We start from the raw sequence: 21,841 nt of genomic DNA on the forward strand, positions 1-21,841 counted from the left end.
TGCAATTGTCTTGCCCAGCAAGACAAGAGTGGAAATACTTACCATTTGTTGCAGCACTAAAAAATGACAGATGCTTATTCTCAGGTGTGCATTGCCTGACAGACTGCCTTAAACCCCAGTGGCCCATATGCCATGAGTTATACCAAGACTGTTAGTCCCTGTGGCATGTGCTGTGTGAAACACAGTTTTGACATGTGGATGGAAAAATAAATCTTTTAAGTCATTTAGCAGAGAAAATAAAATGGATTTCCAGACAACAAACCGCTATTACCTGTCAGAGCTTTGTGCCTCCTTCCTGATAGGTTAGATCAGGTGCTCTCATTGTGACATGCAGTAAGTGGAGATGGATAAAATACTCTCACCCGGACCATGGGCAGCCATCTTCTAGAGAGTTTCAAATTCCTAGTCCTCATTTTCATTGGACACCTTGTATTACAGAGCAGGACCAGCAGAAAAGAAGAACATATTGAAATATGAATGTTTCCAATCCTGTCGTTTAATGCAGCATGATGAAGCTGCCTTACAGCAAGGTGTGGATTGAATCAATACATTGCAACCCGGGTTTCAATTTAAAGTCATGTTATTTATTAGAAACTACATTTCAGGTCTGGTTAATTTAGTGTATGAGGTTTTCACACTTCCATTGTGCTTTATTATAAAGTTTTAAATTAAGAAAAATCCATTTCATAATTTTCAACTGAAATTCTACCTTTGTCTATGTTTTCATGCAGGCCACTTGCCAATGTAAAAATACTATGCTCCTTAGGTCTGTGTATTGTTGGTCCTCTGAGTGTAATTATATTGAAAAAAAATTCAGTGACATTATTATACACTATGTTTCTTATTTCTTTTTTGGGTTTCACGCTGAACTGCTTAGGTATGCAAGGAAGGGACATTCCAATGGCTACTTCATTGTTTTTCTCCACACTTCCTTTGTCTCTGTGTGGCTCCATGGAACTCAGACCTCTGCTGACTGGCATCTCACGTGCGTGAATATATGCTGACTCCTGGGTGCTAAAACTGCAGCTAGGATGGAGCTGTGCAAGTCAGACAATGCTGCTATCTGTGGCTGTGATTACTTCTACGCACCAGCCTTGCTCGGCCACTGAGCCCAGACCTGGATGTTTCCCTGATGGTGTTTCCTCAGGTGATTAAGATTTAATCTGGTAGGTTTGGAATAAACAGACTTTTTTTTTTCATAAGGTGAAAGCTTTTATGTATAGGAGTATGCATATATGTTTGTGTGTACATGTTCATGTGTGTGCCTTGCATTTATGTGTAGGTGCACATAGGTGCACATATTTACTGGAGGTTGATGTTGAATGTCTTTGTTAGTTGCCCTCCCCACCCCCATATTGTTTTTTTGAGACAGAGTCTCTCACTGAGACTGAAGCTCAATTAAAAATGAAAGAGTATGTGTGGGGGGGTTGAAGCTGGTATAGAGGGCCTTTTACTGCTGTTCACTGTTATGAACAAAGCACAGCTCTGGAGACTGTAAGATGTGTAAGGAAGAGCTGTGCCTAGAGCCTAATCCCTCCAGTAAACACATATGAACAAATGAACATAAAGTGGCCACCTAAGCCCTTGAAAGCCTTGTGTCTATTTGGCTTCTTCTGCTTTCAAAACACCCTGGGTGTAGGCTCAGATGCCTTCCTCAAAGAGCTTCTAGAGCCGAACTGAAACCAGAGTTTTCACTGTTGTGAACTCTCCAGAAGAGCTGTTGAGTTCCCAGAGGTTACAATGGCATACCCATGGTAGTTCTATACAACAGTAGGTAACTTTTTTTTTTTTTTTACAGTTTTGGAAACTAGTAGTCCGTTCCCCATGCTTCTCTGATGCCCTGATACCTCGGAAGGAAAGACATTTTCTGACCCCTTCATCTTCCTCACCTCTGGCTGAGATCATTCTACCATAAGAGAGATTACAGGAGTAGAGGGGACTGAGGAGAGGAATGAAAGGTAGGAGTTGGGTAGAAGGTGTAGCTGGAGGAAAGAAGGGAGAGGAAGAGGTGGAAGGCATCAGTGGATGAGCCCTGTATCACCTGGGAATCTTCAGACCAAGCTTTCTAGGAACATTCTACCCTGAATGTCATGAAGTGATATCTTTCTGTGCATTAGTTTACAATTCTATGATGTACGAGCAATGACAGAACTTTCCTCACAGAATCATAGATGACTAAATTAATCAATTTAAAGTAAGTGTTTAAAAAATAGTACATGTATATGGGAAACAGTAGACAGATGTAATCAATAATTATACTATCTTGTAAATGTTGGACTATGAATTACCAGGGAACTCAATATGGTGTAGGTCAACACAGCTACAAATTAAGGTGAGGTTATGGTTTCCTGTGAGCTCTCCACATGGTAGTGATATCCTTAGCAGGATAGACACTTTCTGATATGGAGAGGAAGGCATGTGAGGGGCATTTGATGCTGAGGCTGCTCTCAGGAGCTGAGTTTCTAGGATAGCAATCCTAATGCAAGAAAGTATTTGAGGATCCCAGGCATGATGGGAGGAAGAGTTAAGGAGATGATTGGTGTACTGGCTGGTTTTGTGTGTCAACTTGACACAGGCTGGAGTTATCACAGAGAAGGAAGCTTTAGTTGGGGAAGTGCCTCCATGAGATCCAGCTGTGGGGCATGTTCTTAATTAGTGATCAAGGGGGTAGGGCCCCGTGTGGGTGGTGCCATCCCTGGGCTGGAAGTCTTGGGTTCTATAAGAGAGCAGGCTGAGCAAGCCAGGGGAAGCAAGCCAGTAAGAAACATCTCTCCATGGCCTCTGCATCAGCTCCTGTTTCTTGACCTGCTTGAGTTCCAGTCCTGACTTCCTCTGGTGATCAACAGCAATGTGGAAGTAAGCTAGATAAACCCTTTCCTCCCCAACTTGCTTCATGGTCATGATGTTTGTGCAGGAATAGAAACCCTGACTAAGACAATTGGGATCTGCAGAAAGAGGTCTTTATCTCTATGTGACCTTGAATGAATATATTAATCTTTCCTTGTTGCAGACTCAAGTGTTGAAAATCAGAGATGTTTATTATTTGCAAAGGTCCTACAGTTACATCTGCCACATCTTAATGTTGTATCATTTATTAACATTGTCTTAGCCACTGACATAAATCAATTCTAATTAGTCATTTTTACCCAGGTGAAACACTTTAGGAAGAACCAACCTGCCTGTCAAACAAATATTATTTTAGAGCATAACTTACTTTCTCTAGTTAGACTTTGCGTATATTGCTTATTTGCTTTGAAGCAGCTGTAAAAACCTTGGCAGGGTAGGAAGTCATTCCCCTTCCTGGCTCTGCCTGGGGATTCCACACTCCAAAAGAAACAGAGAGGCTGAACAGGTAAGGATCACTATTGACCACCACCCTTCCAACCTTTCCAAGAGTCCCTCTGTGGTATAGGCAGTGATTGCTGCAGACCAAGGGTAGGTGTAAAGAACTGGTAGGGTATGTGTGAGTATTAGTGCTGTAACAGCACAGCAGAGATGAGTAGTTCTACGAAGTTCTATGCTCTCCATAAGTCTCTTTCATTCCATGGAGATAATCTTTGTCACAGACTTCTATGTGAAATTGACAGTAAAGATCTAACTTAATGAGCAAAGAAATAAATAAAGATCTTATCTTTGATTTTTTTGTGTGTGCTTCAAAATAAAACCAGTGATTTGCATTTTTGAATGCCTTTTGAATGAATGCTGCTGGCCATTGTTGTAGAAATTTGGAAATAGGACAGATTTAGAGACATGAAGTTCAGTTTGACTAAATAGAAACCTTGGCAGCTTTTATGTGATTATCACAGGGCAGGGGCATGTGACAAAGATGGATGGTCGGTCAACCCACAAGGAACAGAAAAGGCTCCACTTGTATTTTGGGGCAATGGGTAAGACTTAGCCTGTGAAGTTATTGTCACACAAGCTTGAATTCATGAGAACAATCCCCAGGGCCTGTCTAAATGTCAAGTACAGCAGCAGAAACACCTAAATTTCCAGCTCTGGGATAGTGGGGACAGGTGAGACCCTTAACCTTACCAGTTTGTCAACTTTGCAGAGTAGGTAAATTCCAGGCTCAGCAAGAAACTACCTCAAAAACTAAGGAAAGGAGTGACTAGAGAAAGCAGCTGTCATCCACTTCTGGCTTCCACATATGTGCAAAGGAAAGGAAGGAATAGAAGGGAAGGGGGGACAGGGAGGGGGTAAGGAGGGAGAGACTGAGAGACAAAGGAAGAGAACAGAAGGAAAGACAGAGAGATATACAGAGAAAAAGACACTAACAGACAGGCAGAGATGAAGGAGGTGTGTGGGGGAGGGCACATGGAGGGGAGGGAGTCTACTCGATGTTAATTCCTGCTTCAATAGGAGTAAGCTACAGAGGGTTAGATATGAAGTTTATCTTCATTTACTGTTTCATGGAAAAACACAATCAAAGTGTGAGAGAAAAGCCTTGTAAAATCAGCCATTTTAAGACCAATGTAGGCAGTAGGCTGAAAGTATGTACAAAGGGAGCAGCTCACACCCACAGATTTACAGTGAGGAAGGTACATGAGATGAAGTCCCACCAGCCTAGAAAACACCAGCTCCTTTGTTCTGCTCTTCCAGACCTTGGATTGGGTCTAAAGCACAGCAACAAGAGGGGAAATGAGAGAAGAAATCTTTGATTTCTTTAAGTGAGAAAACAGACATGCCGTGATTTCAGGCAGTGCCAAATCCTGTCTTGAAATACAGTCCCCTCTGCCTTTGTTTTCAGTTCAAAACCAGTAGCTTGGGAACAGGAGAAATACCAGAGGATGAAAGGGGACACTCACTCCTCCTAATAAATTACCAGGAGGTGGAGGGGGCGAGCCTGGCAAGGATGGAACTAAGGGGACTCATGAGGAAGGGATTCCCCAGGACACCACCAAGAATCACACAAGCCCCCGCTTCCAGGGAAGACGACTCCAGTGCACACTGAAGCACTTAATACCACTTAGTGAAAATAAGCAGATCTACATGCCGGAGTGTTTGGGTGTGTTACAACTCGCAGCTTTCTCCAGTAATATAATAGCTCCCCTTGGGTTTCACAGCCAGACAGACACACACGATACTGGTGGAAAAAGAAGCCTTTGCCTGGTGTCACTGGGTAAAGCTGATCAAAACAGAGGCCACCTATTTCATTTCCAAGAGGGGATTTTTGGTTGCCTGATATATTTAATTTACTTTTTTCTTTTGTAGAAAAAGAAAGTGTTTCTTAAGTACAAGCACAGTGTGTGAGGGCGTGAGGAAAAATGGATACACCCTCCATCAAAATGGGATTGATCTGGTTACATATGAATCCACCGTACCTTGTTTGAGCATGAATAACACACTAAATAGTATGTGAATAGCATTCGCACGAAGTCTCTAAAATGTGTAATCTTTCCCAGGAATGGGTATCTCCCCCACCTGAGGGTGGTGTGGGAACTGCTACTTAGTAGTGGAACCAAGTTTAGGAATGTCTATAGCAGACACTGTAGCATCTCTCAGTGTGGCCCTCCTGGATTCAGCAGGGTGGTACTGTCCACAGACCTAGAGAGAGGAAGTTACTATCCTTTGGGGACATGTCTGTGGGTAGGTTGCCCATGCCCAGGCATGCAAGGGCATCACTCACTGAGTAGACACAAATGGTTATTAATAACAGTAAAAACAGACAAGAAGATCAAAGGAGGAGTGGGGATGATAGAAGGAGTTGGCAGGAGAGAGCAGTAAATGTATAGTATCTAAATACATTGTATAGATGTATGACATTTTAAGATAATAAATAGTAGCTTAAGACATGTCTAGATGTGTTGATGTCCATGGCCAATGTTACCACAGAAAGTCACGTGGATGTTTGTGGTCCGTGTTGTAACATGAAGCTATGTTGCTGTCTGTGGGTCATCCTGCCACAGGGAGATATATTAAGGTCAGTGGCCTGTGTGGCTACCTAAGGCCATGATTGTACTCTTGCCCTGTGTAGCCCTAGATGACTGTGTTGATGTCTGTAGTCTGTACTGCTACAGGAGACCATGTTGAGGCCCAAATCATGGGCCGTCTGCAGCAACCATGTGAATGTTGTGGTCTGTGCTACTGCAAGAAACCATGTGTGAGCCCATGATCCATGCTCATTCTGACTATAAAAGGAAGGTAAGGAAGCTACTGTTGTCATGGCATTGATGACTGCAGATTGATCTGAGAAAGAGGACAGAGAGGCTTCTGTAACAACCCATACCCCTACTCTACTGTACTCCCTCAAAGTAACAGGTAAACATAAAGACACTAAAGAGATCTCTTTAAAATTGAGATAAAGATGTTAAAGTGTAGCTCTCCACAACTGATGGCTTGAGACAGGACTTGGTTTTCTTTAAGGAGCGGGCAAAGAGCTTGACCAGGCTTCAGTGAGTGTATGGGCAACAAAATTTGGACTTGTTTTTTTCCCTTTTCTTCTTCCTTTTAGGGGAGGTTTGGGGAGGTTGCAAGGGTCTGGGCAGACTTTGGAAGACTAGGAAGTGAGTGATCTATGGGATCCATGGTGTGAAATTTCCAAATAATCAATTAAAAAAAAAAAACCTTTAGGAAAAAACCTTTAGAGAAACAAAACAATACTACAACATCAGCAAAAGACATGTCTAAAATAAAATAAAATATGTAAGTTATATTTAATAAAACATCCAACATAGGAATGTTTTATTTTTACTTGATGAGCTTACAAATTAAATCATTTCCATAAGGCTTCTTTATATATTCTTGGGTTAATCTACCACTATACATGACCCCATCCATTTTCCCTGCTGCATACTTACTTAACAGTGTAACAGGCCTGTCACACACCCCCCACCCACACACATACCTGCTTTTTCCTGTTGCCTGTACTCTACTCTCATCTCCATTTATAAATTTTCCTTGGATTACATGCTGATATGTGTAGGTTTTCTTAGAGTTTTAATATATACTTCATTTTGCTAAATTTCCCCACCCCTTACTTATTTCCCAGCCCTTTCTCCCTCTATGTTTGACTATTTCTAACCTCAGTATGCCCTCTGTTTTCATGATCTCTACATTGTACTATTTCCTATATACCAATGGCTGCCTTCAACAGCCCATTTCCAATAACATTGATTATACATGTACTCAAAGTTAAGCATATAAAACAAAGATTTAAAGCTAGGACCCACATGTAAAAGAGATACGTGGTGTTTGTCCTTTTGAGTCCAGATGACTTTGCTTAGTATAATTATTTTCCAGTTTCAATCTATTATTCATGATTGAGACTGTCATTATTTCATTTTCATTTACATCCATTCATTATGATAAATGAATATATCACAGGCAGTAAAATTGACGGTTTCTGAATTTTCACATGCTAATTTTAAGCTGCTATCTTGTGATTGGACAAAGAAAATTTCTTTCTATCTGTCTGTCTGTCCTAGTTAGGGTTTTACTGCTGTGAACAGACACCATGACCAAGGCAAGTCTTATAAAGGACAACATTTAATTGGGGCTGGCTTACAGGTTCAGAGGTTCCATCCATTACTATCAAGATAGGAACATAGCAGCATACAGACAGGCATGGTACAGGCAAAGTTGAGAGTTCTACATCTCCATTTGAAGGCTACTAGCAGAATACTGGCTTCCAGGTAGCTAGGACTAGAGTGTAAAAGCCCACACCCACAGAGACACACCTACTCCAAAAAGAACATACCTCCAAATAGTGCCATTCCCTGACCAAGCATAGTCAAACCACAACATTGCCTATCTATCTATCTATCTATCTATCTATCTATCTATCTGTCTGTCTGTCTGTCTGTCTGTCTGTCTGTCTGTCTGTCTATCTATCTATCTATCTATCTTACTGAGATAGGGAGGTAAACAGATATATTGCAGAATTGAGTGCAAATGGACACAAGTGGGCAATATTCATGATTCAGTTAGCCAAAGGAAAGAATGACATGGATTAACCACTGACTTCCTCTAGATCACTAGAAACACCAAAAGTGGTCTGTCTCCACAGAACTGAAGAAGGCAGTTGTAGGCAGGAGAAGGAGAGCTTCTGTTGACAGACACATGTAACACATGCAACAATGTACTGTTCTTCTCTGCCACCTCTGATGCAGAATTTGATGCTGTATTTGAATGCCGGGAAGACATTGCTCTGGATGGCTCCTTCCATCCAGACATATGGACAACAGGAGTTCTAATATAAGTATGAAAATAAACTCACCCGTATACTGCTTCTAGCAATGACAGTCCATGACTAGGATAGAATGGTGTCTTGAAGAAGAGTGAGGGGAAGGATGCCCAGGTTCATGGTAGTGATTCTCCTGACAGCACTACCACCATGATGATGAACTAGCTGCTGATAGCTTTGATTTGTACCCATGTTTACAGCATTTCTGGCTTTAAAAGACTATTTCTAGATTACAGAGGAGTAAAGGAAGATAAAAGCAATTGCTGGGAGTGACTGAGTTACAAGTAATTTCGCAGCTCAGCTTCCTAGAAAAACCTGGGGTTCTTGGTCCTCCAAAAGACAGCAGATGCCATCATTCTAATGTCAACAGTCCAATAGGCTCAGAGTGAATTTGTTCAAGACAACAATAAGTGCTTCTTCAAAAGTTCAAGTGTATTTAGCCATTCACTCATGTGCATGATGGCTGGCTCACCCATACTGTGACCCACTGTCCTGGCTTACTTTCTTTAAAGATATTCTTTCATATCAGCTGACCCAAGTGTTTTGTTTCCCTGATACAGTCATGTTCTCCATGTGCTTCTGAGGCAGGGTTTTCTAGAGTAACCCAATGTGTGCAAGCTTAGATTTGGGTCCCTGATGTAGATTACCAACCATCACCAGCTCTTTGTCCCATCTTAGCTTTGGTGTGTCTTTATGTATACCTGAAGTTCCTTTTTGAGTTGGCTTATGTCTTCAACTATCAGTAAGGTTTTAGGGGGCAGTATTTGTATATGGAGAGTCCCTAGAATTAACTGATTTGAGATCACATTGTGTCTTGGTTGGAGGAGTCAACTACAGATGTCTTCTATTAAAAAGCTGCACATGAAAATTGCTGTGGTTTCATTTCTTTTTGTTGTGATGATAGAACTTATAGGAGAAAGGATCTCTTTGGATCATAGATTACAGTTCATAATCTTGGGGAAGTCAAGGCTGTGGGAACTTGAAAGCAGTTGTTCTTTTTTGCAGTCAAGAGCAGAGAGAAATTTAACTCATACTTGTTATGCTCAGCTCACTTCCATTTGTATAGGGTTTATGATTCCACCAGATATTTTCTTCTTATTTGTAATTTATTTATAGAGAAGTTTTAATGACTAAAGCCAAAACCAACCAAACAAAAATGAACATCCAATATTTTCTACTTAGTCCTTGCAAGGCTGTCTTCTGCTAATAGATATCTACTGTTCTCAGTACTCCCTGATGTTCGTATTTTCAAAAATTATTTTTAATAGGTGAGAATTTAAGCTAACTTAACATATAAATAATATGACAACCTTGTGGTCACTTAGCAATCAGACAGTTAAATGTGTGTGCTTCCAAGTCAATAGTTTTGTGAGCTTCGGTAATGCTTTCTCAGTTAATATGTCTACATAAGCGGATGCTGGAGGCAAACTGAAAACTGTCCTATTGTTGTAGTTTGCTAAGTATGCTTGTTTGCTTACAATTACTTATGTGTTGGGCTTCTGTTGGGGTCAGGGGACTCTGCAATTTCTTCTTATCTCTGACTAAAATGGAGCTTGAATGATCCGTCTCTGCCTCAGTGGGGAGATTCTTCACCTTACTCTCATCTCCCAGTGTTACTAAACTGCTACCAACCAGAAAACATTTTCTTCACACCCCTGGAAAGAAGAAGGCAGCATCCCAGTTCTTACTGTGTACTACTGCATTAAACTTTTACAATAAAAATAAGAATACACAATGATTTTTATGGGACTATTTTGGATTTAAAGTATGAGTTACAGACTTAAAATAAAACATGACAAAACAACAAAATCCCAATAGCATTTGCTTTTCATTGTTGTTTTAATAAATAAAAAGCAAATCGTGGGTTTTGAAAATTTGCTCTCTACCAAAAATTATACTAGGGTTTGTATATCAGCATATACAGCATAGGTAAATTGTGAAAATTGTTACCATAGTGTGGATAATCAAGGCTTTATAGGGGCATGTGTGCATGAGTGTCTGCACATATGCACCAAGCCGAAGCCTGGTTTGCTTCAGTGGATGCTTTATAGAGGACATGTTGAGTAAGATCTCTCAGCAGTTCTATGTGTGCATATAAACACAGAAATGCAGCATCCCTTCCTACAGATGACATAAGTCCTCATCTGTTACAATCCATGGAATTCAATGCAGAAGTGTGCAGTCTTACCATGAACTGCCTTCAGTTTGTAGATCTACTAAAGAATGCACCACTAAAGAGAACACATTTTATTAGAACTCCAATACCGCTGAAAAATCATTCTGAACTATTCTGTTGATCTGTGCCACAAATCCTGCCTTCTCTGAAGTTTAATTCATTTTGCTTATAGCTGCTTGAAGAGTAGGCTTTTGTCTTAAAGAAATATCCCCCCAAAAGCTTCACAATTGTAAGAAACAAAACAAAGCAAAATTGTTTTCCATCTATCAATCCTTTTGCCATGTTCAAGGGCTGGCCCTCCTTCATTTCCCAAACGGTGAGACAGTGCTGAGTTTTACTGCCAAGTTACACGATGACCCTATAATTCCTTTATTTTTCTACTGCCAAATACCATGCTAGAATTAAAAGTGAATTATACACTTGTTTGTTTCTTTGAGTTTAATTCTTAAGATATTTGCATTAATGAGTGTGCACAACCCTCGTTGTTTGGCAATAACTATTTCAAGCCCTGGCAGAGAAAGCGAGCCAAAAAAACATGAGGAGTATGATGTAAGAAGTTCTCCATCAGTCTCAGATGATCAGACAGCGATCAAATCTTCCAGAAGGGGGACTAAATAGCCAAGTTTCTGGAAAGATGAGATGTGCTTAGAAGTTGTATATCCATCTAGAATTTTTGAATGTGGTAAGGCATTGCTCAAAGTATCTGGGAGTGATACTGACTTTCCCCCTCTTGTCTTTAACTTTAAGGATACACTATATGTTCATCACTCTGAAAAATCCATCAGCATCCTAACTGCTACTACAAACAAAGGGAATCAAAGCAAACAAATGGACTGTCCTTCCTTCACACTTAAAATAAGAAAATATATAAATATATATCCATTCTGCATAATATTCTGTTTATTTAAAACTGGTGGCTCTAAAATATAATGAAGAAGCTTATTGCACCAACTGTTAAACTATATAAAATATTCGATTTCTTTTGGGTTCAGGTTTTAACACAGAGCCAGAGGGGAAACGTGCCCACTTTGGGAATGGAATTTTGGCAGCGCTGTTGGATGGCACTGGTGGCCATGAAGTTGGAAGGCTGCTGAACATGAAATACCATCACTCAGGGTGTGCAGCCCAGTGCCAATCTGTGCCAAATTCTGGTCCTCATAAATATTTATGAGTGATCTCTGCCATCTCATTAGAATTTAATTCAAAGACAACAGGTGCAAAGCGGAGGAGACTGCTTAAGTAAGGCCAACTCATTCTGCTGCGCTCCAAGCCTTATATTTAGCACAATCTGTGCAGGACACATTCTGACACTCACTTTGTTTACTCATTTTATTTTTAAAAATGGTGGTTGGGCACATTTAAGTGTTAGTCACTTGCATCTAGGTAGCCATAGTATTTGAAAAAGCAGCCACTGAAGAAAACACACAGACAATCGTAAGATCCACTGGGAAGCATGTAGTGAGAGGAACATAGAGTGGACCCTAAGGGTTCTTTACATGAAGATGTGCCTCATGTACCCTTTAGGAAGACAGAATTGGGGTTTTTCAGGGTGCTCAGGGATCCACCAAGATGGACAGAGATGAGACAGCTAGTAGGGGAGGGTCGAGCTGGGTAAATTTGAATCCTCCTGAGAACTGAACAAAGATGTGACCACAGCTACAGTGCTGACTTTATTAATGCTTTGGTTATATAAATAGTGCAGGGTGGGAACAGGAGAAACTGAAAGCTAGTAAACCAGTGGAGATGAGGTCTTAAAAGCTGAGAAGGTGTACTGAAAGATCCAGTAGTCCAATGCATTCAATAGATGCCTTTTGATTGCCTTACTTCTTTCAGGAGGAGGAGGAAGAAGAGGAGGAGGAGGAAGATGTGTGTGTATGTATGGTATGTATGTGTGTATATATGTATGTATCTCTATCTATCTATCTATCTATCTATCTATCTATCTATCTGTGTGTTGTAATTGTGTTATATAGATGGATATGTATTTTTATGGGTGCACTTCCCCCATGTATGCAGAGGTCAGAGGAGGACATCAGGTGTCTTTGACTTTCATTCATATACTTTTACCTTGAGACCAATTCTTTCACTGAGCCTGGAGCTGGACTGTCAGCAATCCAGCCTCAGAGATTTCCCCTGCTCCCAGTACTATGCTGGGGTTACAGGCTTGTGCATGGCCACACCTGGTTGGCTTGAATTGGTTTTGTTTGTTTGTTTGTTTTTTGTTTTTACTTGAATGCTGGGATGTTTGGAATCTGAGCTCAGCTCTTCCTGCTTGCACAACAAGAGGGATACCCATGGAGCCTTCTCTTTCTCTGTCCACCAGGCACTGCTTCATGTGTTGGAGATACAGCAGTAATGACAGAGAGAAAGTGCTAATGGACAAAGGATGAGAGAAAGATCACTGTCTAAAAGAACTTAGTGCTTTTGCACTCAATCCTAGCACTCACATGGGGGCTTACTGTTACCTGTAACTCCAGTTCTCAGGGATCTGATCCTTTCTTCTGTTCTCCATAGGTACTGTATGCACATAGTACATGGACATTCATGTGGGTTCAGAGGTAGAAAAGGAAAGGGGGAAGTGATATAACTCAAAATCAATCAACCAATCAATCAGCCAGTCAATCAATCAAGTAATCAATCAATGACTGTTTTTTTAGAGCAAAGTGTATAACGTCCAGGCTGAATCTAAATGTTAGTAGGACACAGAAAACAAACAATAAACATAGAGTAGATTAATACCTAACCCAGACTTAAATGGGCATAAAAAAGTGATGTGGGGGGGGCAGGTTGGGGGTTACTGAGATGTGCAGGCAAACCCCATCAGTAGGTAAAACCTAAGTCATGTCAATATCTGGACAAAGAATGCTTCCCTGAGTGACATCTTCCAGTCTGGGCTCCTGCCTAGAATTTAAGCAATGTGTGAACTTAAATTAGAAAGAAATCTGAAACATGACTCTTGATGACCTTTAATTAAGCTTGTTGCTCAAATTTACACATGCAGAAGACAACCTCTGCTTTCCCTACCCAGTTCACAGATGCTTTTATTTTGCTTTGGATAATTAACTAATTGATTTTTGAAACAGGGTCTCATGTATCCCAGCCTGACCTTGTCCTGTTCTGATTCTCCACAGTGCTGGCATTAAAGACATGCACAACCACATTAGGTTTGTGCCTTGCTGAGGAATTGAATCCAGTGTCCCATGCATACCAGACAAGCAAGCAATCTGCCAGCTGAACACTGTGCCTAAACCCAGATGTTTTTCAGGTGCCTCAGGATGTCATCTTTGACATTCACATACTATTAGTTGTAGTGCTAGTTTTGTGATTTTTGGTCAGTGACTCAAAAGGATGTGTGTTTCAACAGCACAGGCTTGCTTGTGACTGGACTCCCATGGAACTGGATTTCTATGCATCAAAAAAACATCATTTAGATAAATATCTTGCTGCTTTCATCAACCTCAGGGTCTCTGGGTCTAGTTGATAGAGCAGGGCATTTTAACACCCTTTCGTGTTAAAGGTTATAAGAATATGTATCCACATGCTGGAATCTGTTTGGTGTTCTAGAAATAGCTAAGAAACCAGCCACAAGGAGTTTTCAGGGTCTCAGAGACCTTAGGGAGCCAAAGCCTGCTTGGAATGTCCCTGGTAGAACTTACTATGCACCGTGTGAAGTTATCAGAGCTCTGTAAATTAGGAAGCCTGGCCAAGAAAACTCAGAAAGTTTAATGATTTTCCTTTTTTAAAAGCCAAACTAATTAATACTGGGTGACCCAGCTAGTCATCTCTCTCCCTGTGAGAGCCATTCCAGGAATGGTTTTCTGCTGAAGCACATTGGGCTAGATTTGAGAACTGAGCCACATGAGCTGAAATTCTACCCAGCAACACTTTCTTCTCCACTTGAATTTCCTCCACATTGAGCTTTTCAAATTTTCTATAGTTCCCTCTTCCTAATAAATCTGTCACCTCCCCTTCTTGTCTTGATGTCGTTTAATATACAACTTCAAAGAATCTGGATACCATATAAAGTTAATGGTATTTTCAGTCTTGTATGATATGTCCATCGGCTCTGGTTTGCTGCCCGCCCACACCAGTCTTGCATGCTGCCTACCCACAGCCTGGTTGCTCTTTAGAGCTCCGCCCTCCCACTCAGCCTTGCTGCAGAGCCCCACCGGAACTTGAGGCTCAGTGTGGACCAAAAGAATGGAGCCTTCTTGTGGCATATGGAAAATGTCTAGCAGATCATTTGTTTCTAGCTATACAAACTGTCACAGGGAGGCACTTCAGCTTGACTGTTTCTACCCTTCAGAAAACACTCAGTGGTCTGTTTCTTAGGTACAACGTCTAATTTTTCTTCAGATATAGTTCAATAGAATGTATTTTTTTAGAATCATAATTCAAGGAACCTATTTATGTTACAATATAGATTAAAATTGTCCCCAATATGTTATGGATGGACCTGGTACTGTTCTTGTGAACTAATCTCCTCATGAATAACGAAGCCAATCACTGGGTAAGTAGGTGGGACTTCCTGGTTGGATGGAGGAAGAGAGGAAGCAAGGAGGAGTTAGGCTCTCTTTGGAACATGGACAGCAGAGGGGTAAGATGCAGCCGCTAGAGTTTCCTGATATCATGGCAGATTCACAAGGATTAGCCATTGCAGGAATCAGATTTTAATAAGGCTTACAAGATTAGGTTTTAGTTGTTGTGTTCAGAGACTGAGTTACCATTGCATTTGTGTTGCATTTCTTTCACACAGTGGGCATCTCTGGGTTCAAGAGAGAAAAGTACAGTGGCCAAGTGTGGAAGATTTGAAGCATGGTGTTAACATGGCAACAACTCACCAATGGGAACCTAGAGAGCTGGGTGGAGAGATTGTAGAGTTCAGAGTCAGAATGTCCATGAGATAAAAACAGGTTGGCCCTTGCCCGCCAGTGCATGGTGGGCCAGGCTGCTGAAGTTGAGGGTTGTACAAGCAACTCCTGGGCAGAGGCACAAGCATGGGAATGTGCTGGTTCTACATTCATCTTTTTTAATATTTCCTGCAACAATAATATATTTAGTTACTTTGATTAATCATATTTTAGTTTATTCTTTTGTTTAAATATTTGGGACTTGAACTTAGGGCTTCATACATGTTAGAGGTGGACTCTACCTCTGACCTGTATTCCCTATCCCCCATTTATTTGTTTGGTTTCTAATTCACTTTTTTTCTTAGCTGATATCTATTAGAATTATACAGTAAGGACATTTTTTGAAATTAACAAATCACTTGTAAACATAGAGAGAAATTGGGAAAAAAAATCTCACAAAAGCACCTGTTCACAATTTCCCAGGGCAGCCAAATATTTAAGATGGAGATCTTGATGTCCCACTCAGGTTCCCAGATACAGCCATGACAATAACTGTTTTTGTTCATTCATCTTTCAAGTTAATGAATCTTTCCCATTAATCAGCATTACAACACATATTTTGAGACATATAGTGACCATTTTCACATGCTTAAAGAATCTCTGTGAAATTTATAGAAGAGTTAGAAAGGTGGGAACAAAATTATAAATAATGAGATCATTATAAATAATATGACTAGTCATTATGGATTAAAACAAGAGCTACCAAACCCAGGAGTGAGGAGGAGAAACAGGGAAAGTGGGATCAGAATCATCTCCCTCAGTATGGAGTGTTTATCCTGAGTCTTCAAAAATGCATATGGGCAACCAAGTTGATGGGTAAGGTGCATAGCAGGAAAATAGGTTGATTGATACCCATTTGAGACAGCAGGGTTACTATTAAAAGCTGGGGGTGAAGGAGGAGGAAAAACCAGGATATGCAGAGCATGGCATTTCTGTGGGCGATGGAGAACAGTTGAACGTTTTATAGCATATGATCAAGGTGTAAGGTTCATACTGTAGAGCAGAGGACTCACGGTGTATTATCAAAGCATACTATCCATACTATGTAGAAGAAAGGCTTTACCAAATACTATACAAAATTAATTTAAGAAATAAAAGTGAATGCTGTTTGTGCTGGTTAGGTTTTTTGTTAGTTTTTTTTTTTTTTCTAAGTTGACACACACTAGGGATGGCTGGAAGAGCGAACCTCAGTCTAGAAATTTCCTCCATCAGATTGGCCTGTGAGAAAGTCTATGAAACATTATTTTTAAAAAATAAGTGACGTAGGAGGGTCCATCTCACCGTGGGCAGTATCACTCCTGGGCTGCTAGCTCTGAGATACATAAGGAAGCAGTCTGTGCAAACCAACTAGCCAAGCCAGTAAGCAGCGTTCCTTCATGGTCTTTGCTTCAGTTCCTGCCTCCAGGTTCTTGCTTGAGTGCTACCCTGTTCCCCTCTCTCTTGTTGATAGACTGTAACTTGTAAGATGAAATAAACCCTTTCTTGCCCAGAGAGATCTGTTTTGGATCATGATGTTTACTACAACAGAAAGAAAGCTGAACAGTTTTCTAGGAAGTGGTTTCTGTGAAAATTTTAGCAATAAAAGCTGGAAATATAGATCCATTTTGGTAATATAAATAAAGGGAAAGTTCAGCCTGATGGTTGGTGGTTGGTTAGGAGCTGGATAAGGAAGCAGAGGTTAAGGACAACTGAGGGTGGAGTGTGAAGCTGCTCTGTGAGGAGCCATGCTGAAGCACAGTGCTTTGGCAGAAACACACCTGAGTGGAGGCTGGTGATGGCCTCAGTGTGAGACATCTAAGTAGGAGGTATGAGGGAAAAAATGAAGTGGGGATTAGAAGTGGATCTCAGAGCTATCTGCTTAGTTGTAAGAATAGAGACGGTGAATACCTGTGGTTTTGTAGATAAGTGAGCCCAGGAAGGGGCCTAGGGAAGAATCCCAGAATTTTCTATTGAGAACAGTGGACAGAGGAAGGTATGAAATGATGTCCATCTTTGTCAGGTTCCCTTTGGCTTAGGCTAAGTAGGAAGTAAATATGAGCCTGTCAAGAAACATCTGACAGAAAACATGCAGGGTACATGACAACATTGTATCATGAAAATCCCTTCTAGGACAGCATCCAGGTGGAGAGAGTCCTGAGGAAACCTGGGTAAGGTTGTCTTCTTAGGTCAAGATTCTTCCCTGTTGGTAGTTGGTGGCTCATCTGCATAAACCTTTCTATGCATTCTGTTGTTTCTGTCTTTCAGTGTGCATGCATGTGTGTGTGTGTGTGTGTGTGTGTGTGTGTGTGTGTGTGTGTGTGTGTGTGTGTGTGTGCTGTGCAGAGACTCATGCAAAGGCCAGAAGACAACTCTGAATCCTCAGGAGCCATCTGCCTTTTTTTTTTTTTGAAAAGGATCTCTCATTAAACCTAGAAATTGCCAAGTGTTACACTTGTTTTTAACTGTCAAGTTGATACAACCTAGAATTAATATGTGATTGAGGAATCTCAACTTAGGAATATTTAGAGATATCATCTTGTATGTATGTATGCCTCACCTATCAATTAAAAAGCCTATGGTCTATGGCTTAGGTAGAAAATAGAGACAGGGCATCTGGAGAAGAAAGAATTCAGGGAGAGAAAGAGGCAGGAGAGGAACCCAAAAAGAGGTGAGGAGACAGACTCATGGTTGTATGGTAGCTTAGCACAGGTAACCAGCCATGTGGCAAAATGTAGATTAAAATAAATAAATATCTTTAATTATGATCTAGTCAGAGTAGAGCCTAGCTATATGCTCAATGTATTTATAAATATAATTTCAATCTGAGTCTTATTTCTGGGAGCATGAAGCTGGAAGGCAGAACTAGAACATAAGGGATTTCTTAGATTACATTCACTATGGGTGTATCTGTAGGGAATTGTATTGAATGATGATTTATCTAGCCCATTATGGGTGGCACCATTTCCTAAGAAGGGAGTCTTAGACTTCATGAAAGTAGAGAAGGGAGTCTGAAAGCAGCAGCATGAAGACGTATTTGTATCCATTTATTCTCTTTTACTTGATTCTGGATGTGTTTGAGCAACTACTTCAAGCACCTGCTGCTGTGATATCCCTGTCCATAGACTGTGATTTGGAATTATAAGCCAGGTAAACTAATTCCCCCTAAAGTTATCTTTCTTTGATCATGGTGTATGCCACAAGAACAAATGACACTAGAACACCTAACAGCCTAAGCTGTCGAGCCAATGAACCCTGAGGTTCATCTCTCTCCACCTCCCTAGCCTTGCATTTGCAAATCCTTGCCACCATTTGAGTGAATGCTGGGTGTCAGACTCAGACCACTTTGGTTCCTTTCACAGCAACTGCAATCAGCAGTTGCAGACTGAGGCCTTTTTTTTTTTGGTTTTTCAAGACAGGGTTTCTCTGTGTAGCCCTGGCTGTCCTGGAACTCACTCTTAGACCAGGCTGGCCTTGAACTCAGAAATCTGCCTGCTTTGCAGATTGAGGTCTTGTTAGGCCAAATAAATCATCTGTGAGTGGTCTCAACCTGTATTGCAGAAAAGAGAGACAGAAATGGCATTTCTCTGGGAGGAGAATAGACTAGGACCATTCATTCAGACTTCTCTATAAATCCTACTGCACTGCCCATTCTCACACCCACTGTGACACAGAACAGGAGAGAGGGACTCAAGCCATAACTGGCCACCTTGGGTCCAATAAGCAAAGAACTGAAATTAAATTACCAGTGTTCCTTTCTTGTCTTGAAAATACAGGGTTCAAATTTTGTGTGAAACTTATTCACCAGATGTATTCAGCTTAAAGCTGAATAAATTCACCCTTTCTAGTTTTTTCTGAACTCTATTTGGCTGGTTCAACTCAGCTGTTCTTGCTGAAACTTCCCTCCAAGATGACTGATTCAATCTGGTTTCTCTTGGCTTCTCACTGAATTGCTCTGCTTGGGCTCAAACTAACTGTTAATCTGTTCTAATATTCTGAGTCCTTCTGATTTGTTCCATCTTCTTCTGCAATGTTTCTCTGTAAAACTATGCCCAGTAAAAATATTCCTTCTCTCTCTCTCTCTCTCTCTCTCTTTCTCTCTCTCCTCTCTTTCTTAAGTCAACTCTCTTTTCTATGTTGTTCTCCTGAGAGATGTATCCTATATCTGATTCATCTGTCAAATCTTTCTCTGATTCATCACTTTGTCTGTCCCTCAGTTAGATATTACTTTCAAACATGGATGCTTTCTTCCCTAAACTCACTACCTTCATTGTTAAGAATTAAAGGTACATACAAAGGCCATGTCTGCATTCCAGCCAGAGTGATTAAAGATGTGTCATTACAGCTACATCACATAGACCCAGGAATTCTTTGGATGTGATCCTGCCACAGCAGTCAAGTTGCTGGATTGAAATTGGAGAGGTACAATTTTGAGGAGACCAGAATCTTTCCTGAGAAGCTTGCACCCATGTCAAATGTGCCTCACCTTTCCTGAAATGGCTCTCTGTGAACACCTACATTTACAAACATTTAAAAATATATCCAAAAACTCTACAGCAAAATAATCAGAAATAATTGTAATAAATTTGACACCATTGTAAGATAGTCACACATTTCTTTGTTTCTCTTTTTAGCTTTCTACAAGACACTGAAAATATGGAGGGTTAGGAGAAGACAGAGAAAGCTGACATGCTATAAATACCACACAGCAAAGCTTATGGTGTTTTCCACTAACTGCTCCACAAATAAGTGGAAATCAGTAATGCAAATGGACAGAGGCACCTGAGAAGAATTCTGGAGACTTCTCACATTCCTGTGTGGCACCTGAATATGGCAAAAGTTGTGTGCGGCGTTTGTGTGGGCATGCATTGTGTGTGTGTGTGTGTGTGTGTGTGTGTGTGTTTGGGAGGGTGTTATCTTCTCACTGTGCAGACCAGATTCAGGTGCCTCTGCAAAGATGCAGGCTGGGGAGAAGGAAGCATGGGTGGCAGGGAGATCAGGAGGCTCAGGCAGCTTTCCCTTAGCTCCTTTGCATATTCAGACCTGGCATTGTAGTAGATGCAAATGTAAACAATTCCTTCTCCGACTTCTGGGAGGGAGTTTTGTAGAAAGTGAGAATGTTTCACCACTGTATGGGCTTATCCGAGCTTGTTACAGCTCTCTGTCTGCTTGAGTACAGTTATTTTCACATGACAAGTTAGCAAAGACATTTCTAGAAACTAGCTTGCTGTACTACTCCCCACTTGCTTACTCAGTCAGTGTCTGTCACCTGCCACAGGTGTGCTCTTCCCAGAAACTCTGGGCACTACAGTAGAGGCAAAAGCCTCCTCTCATCCAGGCCCTACATTATGATGAGGAGAGCTTTCAGACAAATAAGTAAAAAACAAATGCTCAGGCATGTATACTACATACATTTAAGTATGTACAGATGCTAAGGGCTATACCCCACACAGTAGGGAAGGCATTGGAGATAGGGTGGACTGTACCATGTTTATGAGTGGACAGAGGTGACATTTAATCAAGGTTCTGACTGCAGGATAGCAAGACCCTCCTAAGTCCAAGGAAAATATCAGGAGCAGAGTCTGGGGTGCTAGTGCTGTTTGTTATTTACAAAAGAGCCCTTCACGCTTCGTATGGGACTTTTCTTACTGCAAATTAATTTCTTTAAAGAAAACTCTTACCAAACAACAATGAAGGAGATAGTTTCACTTACGTGTGCATACCATGGATCACATCTGTAGTAGGAATCTCTCCCTGGGTGAGTATGAGTGTATTGCTCTCTCAAATCATGCAGCCTTATTATGGTGGTCAGTAGAGTGTCACACTGAACTCTGCTGATTCAACATGCAGTCACTGTGAGGAAAATGTGTTGCTATTTTAGTGGTTCTGTTTCTAAGCAATGTGTTTTCAGCATAGGTCTGCAAAATAAGACAGATTCTTCACTCCATGTAAGGGCAGAACAAAAGAGGGCCACGCCCCTTCCTCGGGATCCTTCCTTCATTGTTCAGTCCTGGGCAGCCTGTGTGATGTAAGAGACTGGAAACAAAAAGGTTTGACCAGAGCGAAAGCAGAGTGAGTTTAGAAAGGGAGACTTCCAGTGACTGGAGCTTGGAATACAGCAAGATTAGTATTGGACCGGCAGGTCCTCGGACAGTCCCTTGTCTTGGACCCACAGGTCCTCGGACAGTCCCTTGCCTGCTGCCTCCCCTTCCCTGCCTCTTTCACATGAAAAGAAGCAACCACTTTCTCTTCCTGTTAGTCTAGGTGCTTAAAAGTAACACATTCCAGCAATCACAAGGGGGAGGCTCCAAGCAGTGGGACACAGTAAATCTTGCCAAGGGGCCAGCATTTCCTGGTTCACAATTGCAGGAAAGGCCTTGCTCCATTATCAAGGGGACCTGGATGCTTTGATAGGCAATTGTTTTAAAAGCTAAACAACATTAAATACTGTGTGGGGTGCACAAGACTTGTGGGGAGGAAGCCCTGCTCCAGATGGATCGGACAATAGTTTTGTCTGGTGCTTTGTTCTTTTTACTGGTGAAAAATGTAAACTTGGGCTAATGTCTGTATGCGACTTTGCTTTCAGTAAAGTCT

This window comes from Mastomys coucha, unplaced genomic scaffold (genome assembly GCF_008632895.1).
Source record: "Mastomys coucha isolate ucsf_1 unplaced genomic scaffold, UCSF_Mcou_1 pScaffold17, whole genome shotgun sequence".
Lineage (NCBI taxonomy): Eukaryota > Metazoa > Chordata > Mammalia > Rodentia > Muridae > Mastomys > Mastomys coucha.